This window comes from Phascolarctos cinereus, unplaced genomic scaffold, assembly GCF_003287225.1.
Source record: "Phascolarctos cinereus isolate Bilbo 61053 unplaced genomic scaffold, phaCin_HiC Scaffold_8;HRSCAF=390, whole genome shotgun sequence".
Lineage (NCBI taxonomy): Eukaryota > Metazoa > Chordata > Mammalia > Diprotodontia > Phascolarctidae > Phascolarctos > Phascolarctos cinereus.
In genome coordinates, this window is record NW_027556291.1 from 296730 (window position 1) to 312762 (window position 16033).

Here is a 16033-nt window from a genome sequence, read left to right on the forward strand (position 1 = left end):
GCACTGACTTGGCTTCCAATTCTTTGCGTGGGCAGCAGCCTTCCTTCTTCAGGCTCCTTGAGTAGGGGAAGGAGGATGGAGCAGGGACACAAGAAACCCCATTTCTCAAAAGCTCATCATAGCCCCAGAAACTATTTTGTGACCTGGCGTGGCCAACCTGGTGCTGACGTGACCCATCCCCTGAGACTTGAGAGGGAGATGGGCTCAGTAACTCAGGCCAGGGTCATGCAGGGTCTGCCACTCTTTTTTTTTTTTGGGTGGGTGGGGGCCTGCCACTCTTGTTGCTACACGTTCCTTACCTCCCTCTTCCAGAAGAGGCAGCTGAGTTGGGGGTGGGGGGAGGCACTCTGCTGTGGCCTGATTGGTAAACAGCTAGTGCCCTGCCTTCAAGGAGTTGACATTCTACTAGGGAGATACATATGTGTTCATAAGCAAGTTTGTCCAAGATTTGTGCAAACTAGCACAGTGACTCAGGAGGCGGGCCAGGGCAACCTAGAAAGGCTTCTGGAAGGAGGTGACCACTTGAGCTGAGCCTTAGGTTCCAACAGGCCTGCCAGGCTAAGGGTCCTGAATGAGGAACCAGCAGGGGCCAGTCGGGCTGGAGCCTTTCAATGCCCAGCATGAGTTTGGATTCAGCTGAGCTTTAGGAACATCAGTGTTAGAGAAGAGGGCAATAGTCCAGGTGAGAAGTGACCGTCTGGCCCAGGGAGACAAACGAGACCTAGTTTGTTGAGGGGCTGTCAGGATAGGGGCAGGGGGAGTTTTTATATGTGAAGGGAGAGACAGGGTTAGAAACCTCGGTGGCTAGAAGGAAGGGGCTGACAGGTCTGTTTGAAGGCCGTTTACATTTGAGGTGCCTGTTGGACAACAGCTGGATGTACCTGGGAGCCGGGAAGACATCAGTGAGGGAGCAAAGACTCATGAGTACAAGGTGGGTTCTAGATGAACTGCTACAAGAGCCCCCTGAAAACCTGGAGAGGCCCAGGGTGACCAACACGTGGGCAGCACTACGGGAGAGGTCAACAAGGGGGGATGATGGAGAAAACACGGACACTTGAGATTTGAGAGAATGGGTGACTTTTGTAGTTGATTCTAAAGAGGTCTGTCACAAGCCACAGTGTGGGGCTTTAAAGACAAAGGGGAGCTGGACTAGAGGCCACCCCCAGCTCACACTCCCAAGGGGCATGGGGACTGGAAACTGAGCAGCCTCAGGGCCCAGGGACAGGAGGAGGCACAGTTGGCCAGAAGAGGGCAAAGGGGAAGCAGGCCTTGGTTTCCAGATTAGAAATGTTCTCATTAACAGGTCTCAGGCAACACAAACACATCACTATACAAAAAACAGGGAAGAGGCTTGTATAAGAAACCAGGGACTTGACATATTTTTCAAGGAAAGATAAAGTTGGGCAACGTAGTCACCAAATTGCTCCATGTTCTCATCTGTATTTTGGTCATCAGCCCATTTTACAAAATGACTTATTTATTGATGCTCTTTAAAAAAGGATGCCTAACCCCCAACTGTCACCTGGGGCAGATTTGGAAACAAGTGGCCTGATTCTGTGCCCAGAGCAAAAGGGAGGCTTCCTCATCAGTCTTTGGGAGTCCAGATTGGTCAGTGCTTTGCTAAGTTTTGAGGTCTTCCACATTGGATTCTCCTCACAGTTCTTGAGGTCATCACCATTAAATGGTTGTCTGGGCCTCCTCACTTTATTCTGCACCAGTCCATACAAGTCTCCCCGTTTCTCTCAAACCATCTCCTTCAGCATTATTTAGGGCCTAATAATACTCCATAACATGTATATCTCATAATTTGTGCAGCCAGTTTCCCCAATTCTGTTTACAATTCTTTTATCACCAGAAAATGCTTGTAAATCTGCCCATCCCCAGGGGCATCCCTACATTTCTGGGTTCTCTATTGAGTTCATGCCAAAGGGTGTATACTTTGTTGGTGGCTTTTTGAATATAGTTCCAGATTGCTTTCCAGAATGGTTCCACCAATTCCCAGCTCACCCACCAGTGGTCTCCCACAGTCTCCCCAACGCTTGTCATCGTTGGCATTCTGATAGGTGGAATATTAATGTCATGGCTTAAAAGAATAAGCAGCATGGGGATAAATTCTTTAGTGTGATTTTCCTACTATGTGTAGGAAAAAGCTATAGCTTTCGGTTTGGGTTTTTTTTTTTCTCCCCTAAATCTGGACATGCGATTTGAGCTGGTGAAATCTGCTGTGGAAAGTCCCTCCAACAATGCAGGTGGGGCAAGTCTTCAATAACTCCAACCATTTCCTGGGGAAGCTAGGAAGTCTCAAAGCCCCTTCCCGTGTGTAAGATGGGGGAGTCTGGGCTAGCCAGCAGTCAGCTGGGGGTTCGGGCTAGAGACTGAGGGGTGGAACCTGGCAAATCAGTGAATGGGTTATTCGGCTGCATTTAGCTGGTCTTGAATGTAAGGTTTCTGAAAGGGGAGGGATAGGCAGGGATTACAGTCTAATCCTTTCTAGGTCCTTGGGTGCTGCGTTTTGACTGAGTCCAAGTTGTATAGAACGAATCCTTTTATGAAGGGGATTTGTTCAGTGAAATTTGGATTCAGTCAGAAGGTTGTACTTGAGGACTTAGAGGGCCATATGTGGCCTGGAGGCCACAGATTCCCTACCCCTGGATGAGACCAACTAGCTGGAAAGTAAGTAGCCACTAAGCCTTTCCTTGGCCCCGGAAGCTAATGCATCAGCAGTCACGGACAGCTGACACCAAGGCCATCCTGAGACTCCTCAGCCTCCAGACCCTCCCTCAGTGCCAGCACAGCCATCCCCCTGGGTGGTCAGGCAGGGGGCACACAAGTCTCCCTCAGGGCGCCCTGGCTGTATTGGAAGAGGGGATGATTGCATGGGCAAGCAGATGGAGAAGATTCAGTCAAGGGCACATATGGAGGAATTGGCTTTGACCAGGACAAAGTCCACCTTGTCAGACTAGAGAAAAGGAGAAATTGGGGTATGCCAAGGAGTATGGAAATGAAGCTACTAGAGACTGGCCTCTATTGTCTCAACCAAGTGTGATGTAAAGACCTAGAAGAGGTGGGGTGGGGGGTGGGGTGGGGAGAGCAAATTGGGAATAGCTGCTGGTGGAGTGTGGGCTACACCATTCTGGAGGAGTGCAAGGCCTGGAGTCACCATCAAGGAAGATGCCTTAGCTTCAACTCTTCTGATGATATGAGCGACCTTGCCCAAGTGGGGTCACCTCCCTGCAGCTCTGTTTTCTCATCCGTAAAATGGGAAGGTTGGCCTCTAGAGTCCCTTCCAACTTTCAGTCTTGATCTATGATCTTAGGAGCAGACCCAGTCAGGAGGATCAGAGGAATAATCATTTTGTTTTTTATATTACCTTAAGTTTGCCAAAGCATTTCCTTACATAAGAGCAGAGATGTTAGCAAAATTCTGAAGGAGCACGGCACAGAATTCAAGTTCAAAGAGGCATCATCGACTAGTCTGAGCCGTATTGTAAAGGGATTCCCACTGTAACATAGTTTGTCTATTGGCATCTTCCTCCCATGGTTCTGCCCCTAGCTGGCTCCAAGGTCCAGCCAGAGTCTTTATTCAGGTTAAGAACTCCCCCTTCCTTCTTCCAGCCCTGGGCCATGTTTTTGTCTACTGCCTTGCTGCTTGCTTTCTTTCTTTTTTGGTGAGGCAGTTGGGGTTAAGTGACTTGCCCAGGGTCACAGCTAGTAAGTTTCAAGTGTCTGAGGCTGGATTTGCCTTGCTGCTTTCTCAGCCCAGAGGCCATGGCCTGGCAGTTCCTTGTCTGTCTGGGTGGCCCTGTCATAATCCTTAACTGTCTCCTTTCTCACCAGCTACCTCAGAGTTGCCTCAGTGGCACCATCTGATGTGTCCTTCCAACCCCACCCTCCCTTTCTAGTTCAGATAACCCAAATTCATCCAACCCTGCTGACTTATGGTTCCACTCAGTATCCCTGTGACTTTCTAAAGTTAAATAGCCACTCCTTGGCCACCCAGAAGACCTGGAACTCTGGGATCCCCAGAGTTTAGCCAGGTACCCAGTCAGTACCTTAATCAAGGATTTGTCAAAATATGTGGACTCCACCATTACCCTGCAATGTTCTTCCCAAAATGGAACCCACTTCTCCCTGCTGCTGGAAGCCATGCCTGGACTTGCCACAAAGTTTGAGTAGTCTCTGTGGCTGCCACATCATGTCACACTGCTTACTTGCATCGAGCTAGCTGTCCACCAAAACCCCCAGATCTTTTTCAGATGAAGAAACAGCATGGAGTGCTGGACTTGGAGACAGAGACAGGAAGAGGAGTTCAAATCCTGACTCAGACACTTCCTAGTTGTATAGGAAGGATGGGCAAGTCAATAGACCTTGGATCTGAACTTGCAATGTAACCAGGAGGCCTCCGATTCTCTGATCTGATGACTTGGGCCTCCTTAATCTTCTACTTTGTGCTCTGATAGAATTTCCTGTCATTCGGTTCAGCCCAATGCTGGAGTGTAGCAAGATCCTATTGGATGCTCAGGCTGCCCCCCACTGTGTCAACTCTCCTTCCCAGGCTGAGCAGATCATTGATGATTTTAAGTAAGAAAAATGTTAACTCCCTTAAAAGTCTGGATCAAACAAATGGGTTAAGTGGGAGTGGAGCCCAGTTCTTCTCCTGTCTTCAAGCCCAACACTATTCACTATGTCTCTGATCATCTGTTAGGTGCCTTCCAATTCAGTGGCTCCAAGCTGGCCCTTCTCTATCAATATCTGGGCTTAGTAGGTGTCCTGGGCACTAACCCTAAAACTAAAGGCAGCAGGGGGAATGGATAGAATGGTGAAATGGGGGACACAAAGGTCAGGCTCAGATCCTCTTTGTATTTGGTAGTTGGAATTCTGGGTAAATCACCCAGCGTTCTTGAGCTCAGGCTCCCCCATCTATTAAATGGGAAGAGCACTAGTAGAGGTGCTTACGTCACAGCCCTAGTGTGAAGCTCCAGCATCCTTCCGTCAATCCCCATCCTTTTTTACTTCTCCATAGCCTCAGTCACCTCCTGGATCCTCCTTTTTCTCTAGGTTTCCAGGACATGCCTCTCTCTCTTCTGCTCCTTCTCTGTCTCCTTTGCCGGCTCCTTCTCCAGATCTCACCCTCTAACCCTAGGGGTCCCCTGGGCTCTGTCCTGGGCCCTCTGCTCTTGTCCCTCTATCCTACTTCCCATGGGGACCTCCTCAGCTCCTGTGGATTGAATGGCCAACTATCTCTATGCTGAGGATTCTCAAATCTCCCTTTCCTGCCCCAGCCTCTCTGCTGACCTCCGATCTCTGCCTCTCAGACACCTCAAACCCGATGTCCAGTAGGCACCTGAAACTCCACATGTCTAAAACAGAACTCATCTTCTTTCCTACCCCCGCGCCCCACCTTCCCTGTTGCTATAGAGGGCAACACCATCCTCCAAGGTCTGCTGTTTGGAACAGCTCTCGAATATGCCCCCTTCTCTCCTCTGACGCTGCCCCCACCCTGGTGCAGACCCTCAGCCACTGCAGTAGCTGCTGGGGGATGGGGGCTGCCTGCCTCAAGCCTCTCCCCGTTCCAGTCCTTCCTCCATTCAGTCACTAAAGTGAGTTTCCTAAAGCACGATCTGACCAGGTCACTCCCTTACTCAATAAACCCCAGTGGCTCCCTAGGGGCTCCAGGAGCAAATACAAGATGGTCTCCTTGGCGTTCAATGCCCTTCATGCCCTGCCCCCTCCTCCCTTTCCAGTCTTGCCGGACCTCACTCCCCCACCCTGGTCCCCTTCCATCCAGTGACTCTGGCCTCCTGGGTGTTCCATCCCCTCCATCTCTGGGCTCTGGGCCTGGAACGCTCTCCCTCCTCTGCTCCGACGACTGACCTCCCCGGCCTCGGCCGAGTCCCACTTCACACTGTCCCCCATCCCTCTTCTCCAGGGAGCCTACCCCAGGCCCCCTCATTCCAGGCCTTCCCTCCATTACTTATTTCCTATTCGTCCAGCCTAGAGATTGCTTGTATGTATGTTTGCCTGTGGTCTCCCCCATTAGACTGGGAGCTCCCTGAGGGCAGGGGCTGGCCTTTGCCTTTCTTTGTCTCCCTAGCACGAATGTAGGGTTAGAGTCCCAGTGCCTGGCAAAATCAATGCGGCCTGCCAGGCTCTCCCGCAGTCTAGAGCGTACGAGAAGCGCCCTCTAGAGGATAGCAGCTGCAGGAGCAGCCGGTGTCGCTCGGGCCGGCCCGGGGCCTAGCAGGTAGTTCGATCGTCGGAGCTGCGGGGGGAGGGGCAAGGGGCACTGGGTCTGGCTGTACCCCCCAGCCGCTGGCCTCTGCGGCCCGGAAGGTCGGGAAAAGCCCCCAGGAAGTCCCACGAGGCGGAAGATGAGGCTCTCCAGCGAGGCTACTATTCTGCACTTTTCCCCGCCCTCCGGCCCAGCCCGTCTGGCCCCTCCCCTTTTCCCCGCCCACCGGCCTCCACCTTCTCCAGGGAGGGTACAGAGGGCGGGCCGAGGGAGGGCTCTCGAGATTTGGAAGTCTTCTCGCGTGAGCTCGGGAACCAATTGGCTCTCCCAGACCCGGCCAGCCGGCCAATCCCGTTCGGGCGCCTGGTAGCTGGGGCGGCGGCGGCGGTGGCGGCGGCGGCGCTGGTGCGGAGCTGTGCTTCGGGACTTTCTCCACATCTTCGGAGGGGCCGCTTCCACAGGCGAGTGGCCCGGTAGGGCAGCGCGAAGCTTCGCCGGCTCGCTACTGGAGGGAACTGAATAGGCCTTGGTCCAACACTTTGATTTTAATTTTTTTTTTATTTCTGCCCCTCCCCCTCCCCGCTGGAGCAGAGACCTAAGAGGGTGAGCTATCATCTCGCGATACTTCTTTCTACTCGCGTTTTTAGTCCCCACTCCCTGCTTTGCTCCGCCTTTTTAAGCCTCGCGAGAATTCGTCAGAGGAAAAGGCTCAGCGAGCTAAGTGCTGAGGGAAAGCCAGTAGGAAGGTCTAGGGCGACCGACTTCTCGCGGAATTCCCTCTCTTCTTCCTGCTTCGTTCGCCCCGCCTTCTTCCCAGGTCTCGCGACACTTCTCGTTAGCTGTGGCTGTGAGAGAGCCTGAAGGGCTAGGCGGGAGAACCTTCTGCTGCTTCCCTTGACCCCCCCGACGCTTCGGGAGATCGTGGAGGCCTGGGGGTGCGGGAGCGCGCATTTAGGGATCGGGAGGTTCGTGGCCGAGCGCGGAATACCGACACGCGAGATCGCCGCCGCCATTGCCACGGGGGGGGTGGGGAAGGCCTAAGTTCGGGAGGTCCCAGGCGAGGGTTAGTGGGGGCGAACCAGGGCGGGGTGGGGGAGGGGCGGTGCGGCGGAACCGAACAAGGAAGCGGCGGGCGGGTGCGCGCTCCGGCCCCGCCCCCGCCCGCTTAGGCCGCATCTCGCTACGAGCTCGAGGGCGGCGGCGCGCGCGGGGGGGAGGGGCGGGGGGAATATCCTAGTCCGAGATCTCGCGGGAGTCCCCTCCTCCGCGCTAACTCCCACCCTTCTCTGGGTGAGATCTCGCGGGATCCGACGGGAGGCCGAGCGAGCAGAAGGGCGGGAGGGAGGACGGACGGCGGACTGGCAGCGTCGGAGCCAGGGCCGGCTGCTGTTAAGATGGCGGCGGCGGCTGGCTGTGAGGCCCTGGAGTGAAGCCGCTGCGGGCCGCGCCGCTTTCCCCGCCCAGGGCTCCTCGGCGAAGCCAGGTAAGGGCGGCCGGGGTCCCTCCCGCCCCCTTTTCTCCCTTGCCCTTCCTCCGTCTTTCTCCCCCTCTTTGGAGTCAGGGCCCCTGCCTGGGTCGTCTCTGCCACGTGCGGGCGGGGGTGGGGGGGCCGCGGGAGGCGGGGCCTCTTCCCGGTATTTTCACCCGTCCCCTCGAAGGCACGTGGTGCCCGCCGCCGCCTCTGTGCGGAATCCATGGTAGTCACCGCCCAGGTGGCCCCGAATTTCAGAAGGGGGGGGCCGCGTCCTGGGCCCAAGACTGAGGCACCTAGAAGCTGACGAAGGAAATCTCGGCTATGACTTCTCCCCACTCTGAATTCCATTTGACTTATTTCCCATCACACCCCCCCCAGTGCCCTGCCCTGATCTAGATCCCCTCTAGAACATAAGCCCGATGGCCCAGCTGCCTTTGGGCCTTAAGGGAGCCCCATCCTGAAGCCTCTTCTGATATCTGCTCCTCAGTTCTTATAGATTTGTCTGTCATGCAATTTTGGGGAGCCTCACTCCTGTTAGCTCTCCTGGAATCTTCTCCGATCTCCTCTCAGGATCTCCTGAGTGAAATTGTTCCCATTGTTTGACCTGGAGCCTCGATCTAATACTTTTCCTTTCAGTTTGGGAGGTCCTCGTTCTTTGCAATCATCAGAGGGCCTTCTCTGTGTTTACTATTTTGCCATTTTCAAAAGCATTTGCCCTTTGTTTCAAGCTTAAGTGTTTTTTGCCAGACTGCCCGTAGTACCTGTCTCACCAAGGTTTTTGGATCCATTGAGGTGGTGGATAGCTAGTTCTTGCCCAATCTTGGCAACATAACATATAAATGAAAACTAGTAGGTATCTTAGTGGGGATGATGGTGTTGCTTTCTAACTGTTTGGCTCGGGTTGGAATTCATATTGCCCTTTAGTTATGAAGCACTGTTGGGGAAACAGCAGGGTCAAGATGAAGTAGATATAAGTAAGAAATGAACTTTGGGTGCCTTCAGCCAGATGGCTATGTAGGAACTTGGGTTTAGAAGCTTTGATTTGAGAAGTAGGCACTTTTTAAAAAAAAAGTGGTTAGGCTGGGATTGAATAGAGGGCCCCTTTGGAGCCTCTCTGCCTAAGCGTTGAAGATAGAAATGGCCTATTTTGAAGGCCCAAGCATTGATTTTAAGTTGAGAGCAACTGGGTTAAACCATGGTTTCGAGGTAGGTGTCATCTGCAATTTTGATGCACTGGGCCTAGGTAGGTGTGGTATAATGTGTTCTAGGTTGAATGTGGCAATCTGGGAGGGCAGCTACGATGAGTTTGTCTTAGAGAATGTAGTTATGCTAAGATCACTTTGGAACTAGGTGATCATCAGAAATCTTGGTCAGGGCCAGGTGTACTGAACTGATCATATCTGAAACTTGACCTTCCAAAGGCTCAACTTTGATCCTTTAGTACAGCCTTCAACGATGAATGGTGGGTAAAGTGGAGGAAATTGTTTCTGTAAGATGGTTCTTCTGGTTTCCCCAAAGGTACCCATAGTCTCAGTGTGTTGTGGGGTCACAATGAATTGAGACTAAGGGCTGAGTTGCATGTGCTCCTGAGGGTGCTTTGATAAATCTACCTTTGGAATCTTTACTGAGGGGGCTTGGGGTATGGCTTTTGTAGCATTGGGGAGAATTGAGTTGTTGAATTACTGCACGATGCCAGTTGTAAAACTAAGGGCATTACCTTAAAACTGGTAGTATTGAAATCGGTATAACTGGGGAATGTTGTCTGTTTTCTTGTAGGCCCTGAGCTGTAGAGCACCGTGCAGACATTAGCAACTGGGTCTTCGAAGGCTCTGGAAGGTGTTGGCTTGGGGATTGATTCAGCACTTCATCCTGAGCCCATTATGGATTGGCTGTGATTTTAGGTTTGTTTCCACGGCTCTATGTGTGTCTGTGTTTGTGTGTGTTTGTCCCTTTTCTGGACAAAAAGGGGAGGAGGAGTACATCAGGCTCCTCTTCATTTATTGAATTGCTTTGAAGGTTGATGTGGCTTGGGATCTGATGTGGGATCACAGGGTTGAGTCCACTTTTCAGTCTCTTCCTGAACTTCCTTTGTCAGAGGCCGTAAGCATTTATTAAGTTTGTGCTGTGTGTGTGTTAAGTGTTGGGGATACAAAAAAAAGATAAGAGACCATCCATGTCCTTAATTCCAAGGAGGAGGCAACAGAGGTGGGGGTTGGGCACCTGGTCCTGAAGCCCGGGAGAACCAATTTAAAGAGGTGCATGCGGCAGAGTCAGTATCACCTCGAAGATTGTCCAGAAAAGCATCCAAGTGAGGAAGCTGCAGAATTACGTAAAGCTCTTTATCTAAGTCCCACCATAGCCTGTCTTTTGTGTCTTTTTTTTTTTTAAGTAAGAAATCCCTGTCCTTTTTGATAGAGTGAGGCTTATTAGTGGAGGATTTTTGAGGCCTTACTTTGACGCTGGTGAAGCTTACTGGCTCACTAAGCATTATAGGTACTTAGCCAGTGTTCGGATTCTAGCTGATGCCTGCCCATCTGCATGGCCAAAATGTCATTAGATTGGCTTTAGGGGCTTTTGTTCATGTTGCCTCAAGATTGGCTTATCTGCTACTTCTAGCCAAGGGTTCTAGATTCTGAAGAACTTGTAACAATTGCTTCTTCTGGTCTGCTCTGAGAATCTGATGTCTTCCTTCATTTGGGCTATCTTTGGTGGCATTGAGGTGCTTCTAACTCTGCAGAGATTAGAAGGCATTCTAAACTTGGGTGGGATGGAGGCTGGAGATGAAGTTTCCCTTAGGGATTCAGAGACTTCACAAATGCCTATAGCATTGTGAAGCAGTCACTTAGGAATGATTAAGGTACCAGGTGATTGTACTCTTCATCAGAAAGCAGTAATGTGGTCTCAGGCTTCACTGGAAAGCAAATAGAGGATTTTATATTTGATCCCATGCAGTAGGGAGCCATTGAAATTTCTGGAGCAGTGAAGTGATAATTGCTTAGTGTGGAGGCTATTTTGGAGAAGGCAGAGACTTTTTAAAAAGGGTCAGTCTGTCAGTTTGAATTTATTATGCGCCTGCCTTCCTGTTTACAATTTAAGAGAGATGACATGCAAATAGCTATGTAGATGAGATAAATAGGAAATAATCAGCAGCAGAGGGAAAGCACCAGGATTCAGTGGGATTGGAAAGACTTCCTGTAGCTAGTGTTTGAAGGGAGCCAGAAGGCAAAGATAAAGAGGGGAGAGCATTCCAGGCATGGAGCACAGCCAGAGAAAGTGCCTAGAGCTGAGAGAGGTGTTTATGGAACAGCTTAGAGGCCAGTGTCACTAGATCAAAGAGTGTGTGTCAGGGAGTAAGGTGTAAGGAGACTGGAAAGGTAGGAGGGACCAGGTTCTGAAGGGCTCTGAATGCCAAGTATTTTGTATTGAGCAGGACCTGGTGAGACCTGTGCTAAAGCATTTTAGTGGCTAAATGGAGTGTGCATTGAAGTGGAGAGAGACTTGAGGCAAGCAGATTCAGCTGCGGGCTGTTGCAGTAATGCAGGTGTGAGGTGATGAAGGCCATGTCAGCAGAGAGAAGGAATGTATGTGAGAGAAGGTGCTGAGGTAAAGTGGCTAGGCCTTGGAAACTGATTGGATATAGGGGGAGGGGAGATGAGTCCAGGATGACTCCAAGGTTGGGAGCCCAAAATGGGGGTTAGGGTAGAAGCAGTAGTTTTGGGGAAAAGGCCTCAGAGTGGTGGCCTTGTGAACTGAGACTGGAGTAAAGGAGGAGAGAATGGGGGTGATGACAAGGGGTAGAAGAGGCCGCAACTCTGATATCTCAGTTTTCTTGGTAAAGTATGAGGCAAAGTCCCATGTTGGGGCAGGGGGGCTTAGGAGAAATGAGAAGAGATTGCTGCTGGGAGAGGGGTAGGGAGGTGATAGCAAATCAGTGTCATCATTGGGCCCGGTTGAGATTAGATCACATAAATTTGTAGTGGACTCTTAAGCCCTCTTCTCCAATACCATTCAGCTGCACGTGAGCAGCAGGAGGAAGATGGTAGGAGAAATCCAAAATCCAAAATGAAAAGCCTGAAGATGATCATTCAAAGGGGTTGGAGAAAAGAAAATGAGGGGGTTGGGGTGGGGCCTGGAATATGAGAGCTCTGTGGGAGTAGATGGAAGAATCATTATTCAACTTGTTCTGCAGAGAGCAGAAGTAGGAACAAGAAGTGGAAACCAAAGAGATTTTAGGAAACCCTTCACAGACAAACCTATTGCCAGGTGTAGCCCTGCAGGCTTCTAATCTGGGCCTCTGGGGAGAAGGTCAGGAGCACTGGGCTACAGTGGGCTAAACAATCAGGAGTCCTTACTGAGTCCAGCACCAAGATAATGAGGCTCTGAGAGCTACTTGTCCAAGTCAGAAATCGAGGCAGTCTAGGCCGTGGTGGGCTTGGGCACAAATTTAGTTCTGCCAAGATAGGGAGACATAGTCTCACCAAAAGAAAACACAGCCCTGTCCCAAAATGGATTCCCCCCTTGGAGAGGTCGTGAAAAGATTGGCCTTATTGGGTTTTTGTTGTTCTGGTGTGGGTTGGACATCCCTTCCACCTTGGATATTCTGCTTTTGGGGGAAGTTTAGACCTGTTCTTCAGGCCCTTGTGTTTCCCTTGGCAGAAGAACAGTTGACCAGTTGGTCAGGCATTAAATTTGGTTTAAAAAGTAATTTACACAACAGCTCCAACAACATGAATGGCCGGAACTCATCCAAAAGACAAAAGGAAAGCTCTTTAATTAGAGTGATCAAACTTGGTGTGGAGAAAGGTTGAGAAAATGTTGAGACACCAGGGACTGCTTTTATTGGCAGACGTCGTGAAGAGGTTCCCTTTAGCTCAACTGGTCTTTTCTGATCCTTGTTAAAAAGAACAGCTTGTTGGCTTTGGGAAGAAGGCTGGAGAGATTCAGAAAGAAAGGTGACATAAAGACAAAAAAAAATGAGTGATGTTGGAATTTTCTTCAGGGAACTTCAGTGCTCTGTTCCAGGGAGGCTAGTTTTTGTTCTTCTGTGGAGAAGAGTGTCTGAGGAATTAGTTCACAGCCTTAACATGCAGGGGGCACTGAGGAAAGTATTGAAGTGTGAACTAGTCCGTACAGCCCAGGAAGACCTGATGCTGTGACTCCAACCCTTTATTTACTGTTCCCTTGGTCAGGGCTCTGTAAATAAAGTTCAGGTGTGACATCCCACCAGAATTCTTGTGTGCTCTTCATGAAGCTTTTCCTGATTCCCCTGCCAGGCATGCTCTCCCTCACTAACCTGGCTTGAAGAGGCTGAATGGAAACTCCTTGAGGGCAGAGTCAGTCTCACTTCTTTTTCTATCCCCAGCCTCTGGTACATAGGAGCTTACTAAATGCTGATTGGTTGGGTGGGAAGACTTGGCATTCAGGTTGGTTAGAACTGAACCCTATTATTGGCAACACTGGTCCTTCACCCTCAGAAATACCCATGGTCTTGTGGTTCCAGGATATTGTTTGCAGAGATGCCATCCTGTCCCCACTGATGAAGGGTGGATTGGAAAGCAGGTGGTGCCCTGCATGTTTGACATCATCAGTGCCTTGCCTAACCTTTCATGTTCTGTGGGACTAAAACTGGACGGACTTGCCGACCAGCTTTGGTTTAAGAAGCTGTTTGCAATTTGAGCAAATAAGCCAGGACTGCTTCTGAGCTGGCTGCCTGGCCTACCCCAACACCTGCTGCCCTTTTATTTGGGGGAAGGCCTAAGTGCTCTGTGTTTTGGGAAGTGGAAGGAGCCTGGAATGACTGGGAGGGGATCTTTAAATCAATTGATTTGCATCCTAAGTGACTCACTGTGAATGTGGTGGCCCAAAGAAACCCAGCCTGTGTGTCAGTTTGGGTGTGTGTCATGTGGTGTGTCCTTCCACCCCCACCCCCCCAAGTTTTCTTAACCTGCATGAGGCCTACTTTCTTAGGACAACTTGGGTCTCAGCTCCATGCAGAGAGGAAGCCGTTGGATAGACAAATATTAGATGCTGGTGATGAGAAGCCATGATGTTGGCAGTTGATTAGTCATGGTTTTTGACAACCCAAATGGTGTCAGAGGGTGGTTTGTTCCTATATTGTTCATCAACTTCATTGTCCTATTCTCCCTCCTGGGTTCTCACTGGGATTGATTAGAAAAGTTGGGTCTCTAGGGATGCCAGAGAGTGGGTTGGCAGGGTTAGAGTCTGAAATGAGGTTGCCAGGCTACAATGATGAGCCGTAGCTAAGAAAATGAAATGGAGTAGGAATAAATGCACAGTTGTCAGTCTGGGTTCCAAAAATCCACTGCCCATGGACGAGAGAAGCACACTTAAGGTTGTGAAGAGGAACAGGGAGTTTGGGGCCAAACTAAATGGGGGTTAACAACAGGCCCTTGGTCAGAATTCATCTGAATGCAGGGCCCAGACAAGGACTGGAATTGTTCTGAAGGCGGTCTTGTTCTAGGCATTGTATTCAGTGGAGATCTTGACCAACTGGAGGAGCCTGAACTAATCTAAAGCTGCAGTGACTCCCTTTTACCTCCTGGAGCAAATACAAACTGCCCACTGTTTAGCTTGGCAGGCCCTTTGGAACCTGGCCTCTTCCTCCCTTTTCTCCATGTACTCTGGCCTCTTTGCACTCCCCCCTCTGACTCCCAACCCCAGGCCATCTTTACTAGTTATCCTCTGTAGCTGAAATGTTTGGGGGGGGGGTTGTGGACATTTCTTTCTTTTTTTTTTTCCTTTAATCCCACGTTTATTTATTTATTTTTAGTTTTCAGCATTCATTTGAAATGTATTTCTTCTCTCTCCCAGCTTCCCTGACTTCCTTCAAGGACCAGCTCAAATTCTCCCTTCTACAGGAAGCTTTTCCTGTTCGCCCTTAATGCCAGTACCTGCCCTCTATTGGTTTTCTCTAGTCTGTCCTGTATTATCTGTGTTATTAGTTGCTGACATATTGTCTCCCCCATCAGAATATAAGGGCCTTGGAAGCAAGGCCTGCTTTTTTTTTTGTCTGTCTTTGTATTCTTAGTGCTTAAGCACAGTGCCTGGCACCGTAGTAGGCCCTTAATAAGCTTCTTGACTTGATTGAGATTATTTCACATTTTTTTTCCTGCCCTTGGGGATGAAAAGTTGGAGTTTGAGGTGAATTCTCATCTTAAGAGCAAAGGTGGATGGACTGCTTTTTGGTCTTCTAATATTTTTGTTTCATCACCTTCATTTCCAAATACATCCCCCCTCTTTCCCAGTGATTTGTCACCTCCATCGAACCCTACCTCTGCAAAGAAAGGTGAGGGAGGTATCTTTCTTATCTCTAGGGACAGGTATAACGATTCCATTGAAGTTCTGATCTAGTGGTCAGGGTCAGAATCATTGTTTTCCTTCCACTGGTTCACTAAAAAGATTTTTCCCCTTGTCTAATCTTCCGAAGGTGTGTTTCTAAACAGATGAAGCTTGTTGTTTGAGGAGGTGGGAGTCAGGCCCGATGCTGTGCTGCTACAGTGAGGGAAGGCCTGGCTGGCCCACTGACTTGGAACTTAGAGATCTCTTGCTTGGCCTTGGGCAGTTGAGGACATTAGGCCAGGTGATCTATTGCTTTATTGTATGGAGGCCAGCACCTACCTGGCTGCTAATGAAAATAGCTGGCAGAACACCCAGTGTGTTGTGAACAGACCTTTAAGCCCATCATTGTCATCTTGACTCCTGCTCTGTGCCAGGCAGGGTCTGAGTGCTTTGAGTTAGCCTCACAACAACCCTGGAAATTAGGTTTTCCCTGTTTTTCAGTTGAGGAAACTGAGGTAGAGGGGAATTGACTTCCCCAGGATGACACAGCTAGTTAAGTGTCTGAGTCCAGATTTGAACTGCAGTCGTCCTGACTCCAGCCCCAGTGCTCTTATGCCCCGTGGCTCTCCCTAGCTGCCCTAGCTTGTGTGGCTCGAGCCAAAATGTGGAGTGGCAGCAGAGTTCTGAGCACTGCCCTCAGCCTCCTCCCAAACCACAGGTTTAAACTCCAGAGCCTCTACATGCTGACATTCTGCCTTCGAAGAGAAAAGCACTGGCTTGTGAGTCTGCTATTTGGATTGAGAAATACCAAAGCTATGGAAGGGGGATTAATGATTCACAGAAAGAGTTGTAATGGAAATATAGTTGCTTCCAGTCCTTTGGTGCTTGAAATGGATAAAGGCCAAATTCAGATGAGTTAGTAAGCTGGAAAGGAGGACTTGGGGCCCTCCTGAGTGGGCCTGGCTTTGTCATTCACTGCTTATCAGGGACCAGCCCTTGGCAAGGTTGGCACGTGAGCTGGGCAAGGCT

The 16033-nt window shown here is 50.2% G+C and overlaps 1 protein-coding gene across 1 annotated transcript in view; it reads left to right on the top strand.

Annotated features, from left to right (window-relative positions):
- Positions 1-6916: 6916 nt before the first annotated feature.
- The window catches only part of HUWE1 (HECT, UBA and WWE domain containing E3 ubiquitin protein ligase 1), a 103800-nt gene continuing 94683 nt past the window's right edge, over positions 6917-16033 (top strand). The window contains 2 exon segments of the mRNA XM_078147895.1: positions 6917-7196; positions 9482-9606. The gene's annotated coding sequence lies outside the window, so the exon portion shown is untranslated.